Below are 12002 nucleotides of genomic sequence, written 5' to 3' on the forward strand. Positions count from 1 at the left end.
AGAAATTTTTTATATATTAGTAATTTTTATCAAACTTGATAATTCGCTTGCATTTTTTCTTAGAGTAAAGTGACTTTGGCAACCAGTGAAAATCACTCGCTTACCGATAGTCAAAAATCGAAGCCACCCGAATGCTTGCACATGAGTCAGGCAACGGAAAGTTTACATTTAAATTTCTGAGGAACTGAAATTGCAGCTATTTAGCATTATCAGTGCTGTATTTGGGAAGTTTCTTTAATTCTGAAGAACTGTCGTGCATCTACTTTAAATGGATTCAGATTGTATGGGCTGTTTTGAATCTTTTAACCACTGCATTTTTCACTCTTTCACCCCATTCTCTTGCATTATTTATGATATTACAATGATAATTTGACGGAAATTTATCATTTTAGATCGAGTTGCGATTAAGGCTAGTTTTAGTATTAACCAAAACTGTTTGGGTACAATAAAGTTGATTAAACTAACATTTGGAACTACAGTAGGCAAGAAAGATTAACCACCGTATCTAATTTATATTGCATTTTCCCCAAGTTTTCGTTTTTTTTTATTTTTTTTATTACAAGATGTCAATTTATCAGCTTAAAGAGCGAAAACGATCTGTGGAAAAAGGCATCGTAACTCGGGTCTAACTCCCATTACTGTTAGGAATTTAACCTTTAATAGTTCTCTTTGATTTAAAAATGGAATATATATATATAATAGTCTCCCTCCCCTTTCCTTCGACGGCAGGACAATCGTACTGCATGTCACGAAAACGAAAATATGTATTTTGATAATGAACATTCAAAGCTATTTTAAACTGGATGTAAAACGTTCATTCATTATTATAATTGAAACTAAAATATTTTACTGAAATTTCTTTACTATCCTTCTCTCAGAGATCTTTTTTGTTGAATTATGAAGAATCTGACGTTACTGCTAATCTTTTAAAGCTTTTTTTTTTTTTTTTTTTAATTTTAACATTATGAATACTTTATCTTTTATCAAATTCTTCAAATGGACGGACGATATGGAATAAACGTTATTGCCTTCCAGTATGTATATATATTTTTTAATTTTGCATAGGTTTAAAATTCCTCAAACATTCAACAAAATGCTCCATAATTAAAAATAATACTAAACACGAGACGTTAATTTCTTAGATGCATTATTCCGCCTGCAATTTCTTTAAATAATGAAAAAATAAATAAATAGGCAATGCTATGGTGCATATGAAACTGCCACAAATATTCATTTATGCCATCATTTTTTAAAAAATTTATACCTGTAAAATATTTTTCTTTTTATGCAATAAAGAAAAAAAGTAGTTGACAAGTACCAATTTTCCTTACTTTTCTGTTTGTTATAGGTTAAGTATTTTACTAATGTGTAAGTGATTTTTTTTTTTTTTTTTTTTTTTTTTTTTACTATGGTGGTGGGTTAAAAAATGCAATTTTATTATCATTAAATAATTTCTCTTACTTAGACACAGCATTTTCTTTTTGTGTTTGTAATTTTTTTCTGTCAATAGTATTTTTCAGCTCTGATGTGTGTGTTGGAACTGTAGGGAATACTTCACTGGAGGGAAACAAACCATTTCATTCTTAAATACTCTGCCAATGAGCATGAATTTTTGTGCTGCATCTTTCATAAATAAAGGTGACACAGTTCTGAGATATGACTGGTTGGCTAAAAGTCTATCTTGATGGGCATACATCTTCTAGTGTTGGTTAATATGTTTGCATAACTAGATTTTATTTGAAATTAGTAAGTGATGTGTTTTTTTTTTCTGAGCATAAATTTATTTTATATTAATTTTAGTTTTTAAAAAAAGTAAAACAATTTTTCAATACAATTAAGAGTGTATTGTATGATAAATAAATAAAGAAAAAAAATCATTATTCTGCAGATATTGGATACATCTGAAAGAACTCAGGGAAGTATGTCATAAAACCTGAAAATATCAGTAAAAATCAAATATTAAAAATGATGGCCACCCTGAGTGTTGAAATTTCTTTTTATTACCTGGCTAGTATAGAATAAGTTGCATCCGCAAAATGGAGGTTGCGAGAAGATTTATTAACCCTCCAACTACGTATCCCGCGATTTCTATGTGTTGGTAATCGGTCCGTTTTCTAATGCATCCTGCGTTTTTCACAGTTTAGAATGTTTCTTTTTACGATGACAGATTTTTATTTTATCATATTATTATCATGCAACATATAATACCAGAACTTTGCTTGAAAAATATTTGAATATATTTGCAAACATCACATCTAAATAATAATTTTAAAAAATTACGCAGTCAGAGAGTTGAAGAATATTTATAAATGATTAAATATGAGTCTTTTCACTCATTTACCTTCTACATGAAATTTACTATAAGGATGGTAAATAATGTTGCGTGGTTGGAAGATTATACGATGTTCCGCTTTTCCTCCTTTATTAAAAATTAGCATTCGTAATATATATATATATATATATATACTAATAACAATGGAAACATTAATTGAAATTATTTGTATAAAGAAATAAATTCAGCAGAGAAATACTTTTTTACTAGCAGTTTTGATAACCATTGCTAAAATGCAGATTGAGTCGAAGAGAATTTTAATTTTGTATATGATTTCTTCATTAAAAATTAGGATATTTTATTTATTGAGATGGAGTTTTAATATTTTTACCTAAAATTTAAAGAATCTATTGATGAACATTTTTGATTCATAGTATGATTTACTATACAAGAGCTTTCCACCCTTTGCTATTTAATTATTATAATACTAAAGGGCCCCTAGATAGTTTGCTATTTGATAATCCAGCCCAACTTAGCGTTCATTGGTTTTTGATTCGGAGGTTACATTGGGTCTCGAGTGTACAAGTGTAGTCTTCTTTAAAAGACGCCATGAAATATCTGGCATCCAGGTAAGCTACTTATCACTCGCTCGCTGTCATTTGTTGCGATGGCCTCTGACTGACTGCAGGGACTAGTTCCCAAATGTTTCTCCCATTAACTTAATATCCCCTACAATTCATCAACCTGGGTAAATTTTAGGGCTTTCTAAAAATAAAATAAATTACAATTCTCATGCCATTCTGTAAGATTTTCTATTCTAATATTAAACAGTCTTCTTGACAGTGTTTTGACATACTAAACATCATTATCCCCATAATATTTCTCTAAGTCATTAAAACATCGTAAAGTTCTTAATACGAGATAAATGCCATTTTTATACAAAAAGCATCTTTAATAAGAAGTAATTCAATTTACTTGTGAAAGAGAAGTTGCATCTAAATTGTCCCAATTGATAAGTTTTGGCCGAATCTTTTGGGTCCTCATTGAAATCAAACGAATTTAAAAAAAATTACTCGTCTTGAAATCAGCCCATTCAAGAGTCTCTTTGACTGAAATATTGGTTGAAGGTTGTTAAAATGTGTTCCTTGAGTAACCAAATACATGTCAGGGTTTCTCTCTTTTTACTTGTGTACTCCTTGACCTATCATCACTGCTTCACAAAGTCCACTTCCACTCCATTATGTAAAATTACTAGCAGCTGCATCTGCACACATATCTATCTATGTCCACCATTTACTATTTTACATCTTTTTAACCATGTACTTCCTGAGACCATTTCATACATCTACCTCCAGGGGGGTATAGTATATGTATCCCACATACTGGTATACATGTATTGGGGGGGGAGGAATACATTATTATATATTATGTATATGTTGAGGAACAGTGCTCACGTTTATCGAGTATAACCTTATTCATAGAGAGAAAATTCAAACTACTTCTGAATTGCTTGGGAATTCCCTCATAACATAATACTCTAAAATTTATTGCATACATTTAGTGTATGAAAGTCAAAAGAGCGCTTTATTTTAAAATTTGTTTTATTGCTGTGTAAGCATATCAATGTATTTTCCCAAAAATTATTTTCAATTCAGTTATCATCATACACAATCATTAGCCATTAAATTAAAATGATCAAATATATAATATTGCTCTGAATGTAATTATTGGTCTTTTTATAATTAACAGCCTGTTTGTTTAAATCTTATAAAAATGTTTAATGGCAAAACCACTATCACAATCCAAAATTTATTTTAATGCATCAAGATATGTTCAAACATTAAATTAAATAAACTTGAGATTTTTCTTTAAAAGGAAGCCAGTCAACACTCTGTAGAAATGATCTGTGATTCATAGTTAGCATTTGAGCAAACCACAAGATTCAAATAGTAAAAGATAACATATATCTATATATACCATCGATATATTCTCTTGAGTTTCAATTACTTTCACAAATGAAACATCGTATTGAATGAACCCACGAAAAATGTTTAATGAATTATTTCATTTCTTTTTTTTTAAGAACAAAGAAATGAGTTACACTGAAAAGCCAAACTTTTTATTATTTTAATTTCGTTCAGGCAAAAACAAGATCACGATTTTTCTCTTACTTCTTCTTAAAAATTGATAAAATAATAATCACCATTGAAGAAAACAAAAAGTCACAATAAAGAAATAATTCTAAAAAAGCTACAATAAAATAATAGAACATAAATTGCATAGAATATGAAACAACTTCTGACAATAGAAATATTGTTTCAATTTTCTTTATGTTATATACACACATATTTTTTTTTTTAATAAAATAACAAGATATTGCTTGTATGTATCATTAAATACAAATAAGTTATGATGAATTGAATAGCAAAATAGTTAACAAAAACTAGTTCTTTGGATATTATTCTAAATATGTATTATAGCATGATAAATAAGTTGTGTTTTTTTTGTCTGATTTTGAGCATTTGTAACAAATCTGAATTCACAATGTATAATTTACAACTTGTTAAATGGAATCAACATGATCGACCTACGTCGACATGATCATAGAAACTGATAATTTTTTCACATTATCCTGATTAGTTTTAGCTTTCTTGATAAAATTACTGTTGATAGCAAATGTTCAATTGAGACTTTACAAAGATGAGGTTTTCCCTTTCTATATGCAGGTGAAATTCTGATTTTTTTTCTTTCCATGAATTTCTCATTGCATTAATTCAGAATGAATAAGTAAGTGGAATATTAAATCATCATTTTGAAGCTGTTTTCTCAGAAACTTCAGAATTATTAGGTTTTATTTCTATGTATACGCAAATGCGTTCTTAAATTACTACTCCAAGCAAATGTTTTTTCGCAGATTTCACAAGAATAAGGTTTTTCATTATTATGAGCACGTACGTGAGCAGTTAAATTATACATTCTAGTGAATGTTTTACCACATATTTCACATGAATGAGGATTTTCATTTGTATGAGTGAGTGAATGGGATTTTAAATCGCGATAAATCGATCCTTTGTTGCAGACTTCACACACGTAAGGTTTTTCTTTTGTATGGACACGTAAATGTGTTCTTAAATTGCTGCTCTTAGCAAATGTTTTTCCACACATTTCACAATCATAAGGTTTTTCATTGTTATGTGTACGCAAATGTGTTGTTAAATTATACATTTTTGCAAATGTTTTACCACACACTTCACAAGAATGAGGATTTTCATTTGTATGAGTGAGTAAATGAGATTTCAAATCACGATTTTGCGTAAATGCTTTGTTGCAGACTTCACAAACATAAGGCTTTTCTTTAGTATGAATACGCAAATGTGTTTTTAAATTACCACTAATAGTGAATGTTTTCCCGCACATTTCACAAGCATAAGGTCTTTCATTATTGTGAATACGTAAATGTGTTATTAAATTATATAATTTGTTGAATGTTTTTCTACATATTTCACAAGGATAAAGTTTTTTTTCTGTATGAGTCAGTAAATGAAGTTTTGAACTATTTTTTTGAAAAAAAGTTTTGCCACAAATTTCACAATCGAAGGATTTTTCTTTCATGTGAACATGTAAATGTTTTTTCAGTGCACTTTTATTATTAAATGCCATTTCACAAACTTTGCAAACATTAGACATTTTATTATTTTGAGCGCATAAATTTCCATTTGATTAAAAACAACACATATAGAAAGTTTTGCTGCACATTATCACAAGAATACGATTTGAGTTTCATTTTTGAATGAGTGAGTATAACAGATTTTTTTTTTAAAATCAATATTTTGCTGTGGAGTTCATAACTGCAAGTTTTTTTTTTTTTTCATTCAATATTTCTGCATGAAAGCTATAGTGCAAAGTTTGTAAATGTGAAACTTTACTTTTGCGTGAAAAAGTAAATAAGATTTTAAATTGCCACTTCAGGTGATAATTTTTCGGCAAATATTGCAGCCAAAACGTTTCTCATTTTTGTAAAAACATTAATGACTTTTTAAGTTTTTTCATCATGCATTACTTTAAAAACTGTCTCACATATAATTTTTATTTTTATTTTTGAATCACCTTTTCTGATATTTCACAACCTGTAGGACCTTTCACTACTATGATGCACAAACTGATCCATTATCTAATTTGAGGCTTTTCTTTCCACATATAAAATGAAATTAATTCTTTCTTTCAGATGCCTTTTAGGCTTATTGCCTTGTGTCATCCACATTATTATGAAAAAGCAGCAAAACTTTAAACAATCTTTCCAACAAGAAAAATGCTAAATTCAATAACTCCAATTAAATAAGTTTTATGCAAGCTAAAATAAATCTTTTCTAAGCTTACTTTTTGTTCCATGTAGCTGTGGATGAATCTGATAAGAACAAGAATTGAAATAAAACATTACAACTCTTGTAAGCATCGAACATCATTTCCATTTCCATGATTGTTTAAATCGAATGTAGAAATGAACATAAGTTTAAAGCTAAGCTTGGTTCTTCACTTAAACGGCAAGTCTAGTATAAATGAATTTTTAAGGATGAAAAACTCATCAAAGAGTTTCAGATGTATGACGCTGCAAGAATTCACTGTAGACTCTCAAGAAACACTTTGTACAATGTGATCTCTTACTTCACTTATAGAGCTTTATGTAGCACTGCTTTGCTGTGTCTGGAGCTGTTCCCAGGACCATCAACTTTAAGTTGGCATCCCGAGTCACTCGGAAAAAGTGAGAGGACCAGCCTGAAGGAACCACTGGTTAGAAAAAGTTAAAGAATCATTCCATTGGTGATTTGGCAGATTGTCATGCATGCATATATAAAGTCTATTGTTTTGACTTTCAATTTCCTTTACTTGATAGGAAAATATTGCATTGAGCCTAAACTAAAAAGACCTCTTAATTACCCATCCTAACTTAAAATATTAATCAAAACTTTTTCAAAAAGCTTCTCTAGCTTATTCTGTCAGTAAGTTATCTTTCCTCATTCATTATACTACAGTTCATTACAAAGATACAAATGCAAAGTTTTTTGGGTTTTCTTTTACAAAATTCTTTTGTAAGAAAAAAAAATTAACTGGTCAATTTAGTGTGTTGGGAGTCATATAAAAATTTTAAGTAATGTAACGTCACTAAAATTAAAAGAAAAATTAATTTACTTTATTACATCTCAAAAGTATTGACTAAAATGTTGGCATACAGGAATGAAAGAAATATGTTTTCACTTAAAATTTATTAAAAAAAAGACATGCATTTAAAATTTTTTGTAATCAATAAAGAACGAAAAAAGCATTTTTTAAGGACAATATTTAAAACATTTTAACATATTATTAGTTTTAAGCATCATATAAGTAAGAAATTTCCAACGAAGTTCTATGATGCTGATACATCTAACCTATTCTAATTGATAGATCACTATAATTTTGTTATGCCATTCATAAATTGTAAACTTTGAAAGTGCAGTTAAAATTTATGAAACATTTTATAAGTCATGTCATACTTGGGTGACAAATTAAAATTTGATAAAACATGGACCAACTTGCTCCATTTCCGACACTTAAGATACTTTGAAGAAAAGACATATAATTGAAATGATGTCATTCAGTGTTTATTTCTTTAAAAAAATGATTTAATTTATTGAAAATACGAAAGCAAAAGAAAAACAAAATGTCACTGATTTCGACAGTGACGTACAAATTTTGAAATAAAAAGAAGAGTTTAAAAGAAAAGAAAATACCAGATTAATATGAAATCTATTTTTCCTCAGAAATTACACAAAATTTCAAATATGAATGAATCATGACTTTTAAAAAATATGCTAAATTATCCCATTGTAAAAAAACAAAAAACAAAACATATCTTTATTAATGTTATTTATCAGCAAAATGCCTTATCTTTTATTTTTGTGCATTTTTTATTATTTTCTAACTTTTCCATTTGCCGAAAAAGAAAGAAATTTTAGTAGGCACATCATGTTTTAAACTAGTAATATTTTCTGTATTTTTATTAATTAAGTTCATAAATTTATAAAATAAATGGATCAAAATTTTGAACTCAAAACTTAATTTAAAAAAATCTGAATCAAAAATAATTTCATCATGAATGCTGTGCTAACTCAATCAACTTTTGAAAAAAAATTATAAACTCAAATTTTTATATAATATTTTATAATGGATAATGTCAACCTTTCTAGAGGAAATTTATAACATATTGATTTCAAAGTTGGTGTAATTCATATGAATATTTTTTTTGCTATAATTTATTCATTTTCCATTTCATTTGCTATAATTTATTCACTTTCCATTGCTACTTTAATTATTATTGCATTTAAATCAGAGATGGCTTGTGCATTGAAATTTTAAAGCAGTTCTTCATTGTGCACATGTTATATCACTAACAATTTTCTATTTTTTATAGTCTGTGTATTTTCTGTAGGCGGTTCAAGGTCACATTTTCTGTCTCATTGCTTGTCTGGTACCAGTAACGCGGTAGAAAATGTGACCTTGAACAGCCTACAGAAAATACACAGACTATAAAAAGGGGCATACCAATAAAAAAAAAAAAACCACAAGCAGGACCAACACAAAACTTGCATTCAAACTGCTCTTTTCTAAAATGGCATTTATTATATCCATAGTAAAATATTCAAAATGTCAATTCAACACCTAAGATGTCTAGAGATGGTTTCAAAACCCTTTCTCCTTTCATTAAGTGTGATTGAATACCTCAGGGATATGCTTTGTTTGTTACAGACATCCATCCTTATGGGTTTGCAATATAGAGAGATTTCCTGAGAACTCTAAAAAGATGTCCAAGTAAACTTTTGTCAAAAGATATACATATCCTGCTTTTATTAATAGCACTGTGATATCATGGGCGGCCTGGTCCTCATTGGGAAGGTCTATATACTCAATAAACAGAACAATGCAAGACAAATAAAATAGCATGACTTTAAAGTCTGACAATCGGGTGGAATTATTTACATGAAAGTAAACTATTTAAATTAAATGAAATCCAGTATCCTGGAGAAACAGCTGATTGTTAAAGGTGACTAGCTTATCATATATATTGTTACGAATCTGTGATGCGGCTTCCCAGCATAGTTGGTTCCATAGGAGGTTCCAGAGCTTGGCGATAAACTTGGCGACTTTGGCGCCAAAATAGATTATACCCGAAACATCGAAAATTTTCATGCTCCGTCTAGTAGAAACCGAGATACGCCTCGAACGTTCTGATTGGTTGAGAGGTTTCTAGCCCCGCCTCCTGAGACCTATAAAAGGAGCTGCAGCTGCCAGGGCAGAAAGCTCAATATCCCCTAATATGTAGGAACTCTGGCCTCACTCTTAATAGTAAAATTCTAATTTATCTTGCTTACCTCAGACCTATCCTAACCTATGCATGCCCGGTCTGGGCTGCCACCGCTAAAACAAACCTCAACAAAATCTTAGTTCTCGAAAATAAAACCATCAGAATGATAACTGCAGCCAGATGGTTCCACAGAAATGCTGACATTTCTCACGCAATAGGAGTTCCCCCAATCAAGGAATTTATAGTGAATCTCGCCAAGAAATTTTTCGATAAAATTCCTGAAATTGAAAATCTGACCCTACAAGAACTCCCAACATACAACACAGAGGACAAACAAAACAGGAAAAGGCCCCGCTGCTCTCTTAAAATCCTTCAATAGCTACTGCTACCGTAGTATGTTCCTCATCTTGCTATTTTACTTTAGTTTCCTTTAATTACTGTATTTCTCTCTTTTTTTTTTTTTTTTTCTCACACAAAACAATGATACATTTACAAATCCCCCAAAAATTAATTAAATGGTGCACACTTTAACATAACAAGTTAGTTCCATTTGCGCTAAGTTTTAACATTACCAGATTTGCAGATGGTGGGGCCTGCGGCCCCAATGAGCTGCAATACCCATACAACAATCAGAAAGATCATTCAGTCTCCAGCTATGGAGGGAGACGGACGCTCTGAGGACTCTAGCAGTTGCAAGAGTGTTCTTAGTGATAAGTCTTATTACAGTGGAAAAGCCAGTTGCGCTTCAGAATTTATTATAAGCATTCAAAACCACTGCCGGCAATTAAAGAATTGGAAGAGAGAAATTAACTCAGCTGATTGTAAAGCTTACAACGTCAATAGACAGCTAAATGGAGAGTGTAGTCTCTCTGAAAAGGCGGAACTATTGAAACGTCTAGATGACCTAAACAGAACAATTGAATACAACAAAGAAAAACTTAATTCTGCAAAACCATGCATTAATAAAGGATGCCGTACCCATGATGGAAATAGGAACTTATGCACCTACATCTCCACATCCCAAGAAAGAATGTTAAGATTAAACTACACTGCGTCGACTTTTATAGACACGTTACAACAGACGAAAGAAAACAAACTTGAACACACAGCACAGTATCTTGAGGACTACTCCAAACTGAAAGAAATTCAAGTGGATATCAGGAATATCGCAAACGAACTGGACGACATAACCCCCTGCCCCTTGGAAAACTGTGAAAGGCATACCCCTGATAACGTAAAGCAGCCACCTCAATCTATGGATATTGATAACACACCGGAGAAAAATAACAAGAAAAATACCAATACTGAAGAAAACTACCAAATGGTTAGCCCGAGAAAAGCCGCCAAAATGAGGAAAGTCGAGGACAAGCATGAAGTTATGGATACATCGAATAGATTTGAAGCACTAAATGCATTGCAGGAAAACCAAGAAAAAATAATGAACAGACCAGCCACCATTAACTTAAAACTTACAAGTAACTACAACGTAATTTTACAAGAAATCCATAGAAAGTTCCCCCAAACAGAAAACAAATTAATAAGAAACATGATAGCAATTAGCCCGGCAACGGAAAATGAAAGAGCACAAATCATTGAACTGCTAACTGAAAAGAAAGAAGAATTTGTTCTATCTGAAAGCCAAGACGAAAGACCTATCAAAGTTATCCTGAAAGGCCTCCCAATTAATGCAGAAAAAGATGAAATCACAAAAGCACTAGAAGAAAGAAACTACAAGGTAAACAGAATTACCCAGCTCAAAAACCACAAGTTGCAATCCCTTTACCCAATTTTCCTCCTGGAAATTAAGAAAACTGAAAACGCCCAAAACATATTCAATGAAAAATTCCTACTACATCTCAAAATTAAATTTGAAAGCTACCGAAGAAAAACGACTGCTACCATGTGTTATAACTGTGCTGGCTTTTTCCATGCAGCAAGAAACTGCAGAATGACCCCGAAATGTATCAGATGTGGTGGTACCCATGCAACCAGGGACTGTAGCATCACAGAAAAAATTAAAGATCCAGTCTGTGTAAACTGCGGAGAAACTGGCCATACAGCTGCCTGGAAAGGATGCTCAAAATTCCCCAAACTTATAACCTCCAACGGGAAAACTACATACGCTGAAATAACAAAGAAAAATCAACCAAGACAAGACCCAAAGCCCATCTCAACACCCAGGAAACAGAACACGGTGCCCACTTCAATGGCTAATGAAGAAATAACATCATTCCAAGAAACCCTGCAAATCATAAGAGAACTCAAAGAAATACTCCAGGAATTCCCCAAATTAATGGAGGCAGTGAAACTCGCAAGAAAAACAAATGACAAAGAAGAGAAAAAGCTTATCATCCTTAACGCGCTGATCGGCTAAGTCCCCTCAGAATTCAAGAC

Source organism: Argiope bruennichi, chromosome 10, assembly GCF_947563725.1.
Source record: "Argiope bruennichi chromosome 10, qqArgBrue1.1, whole genome shotgun sequence".
Classification (NCBI taxonomy): domain Eukaryota; kingdom Metazoa; phylum Arthropoda; class Arachnida; order Araneae; family Araneidae; genus Argiope; species Argiope bruennichi.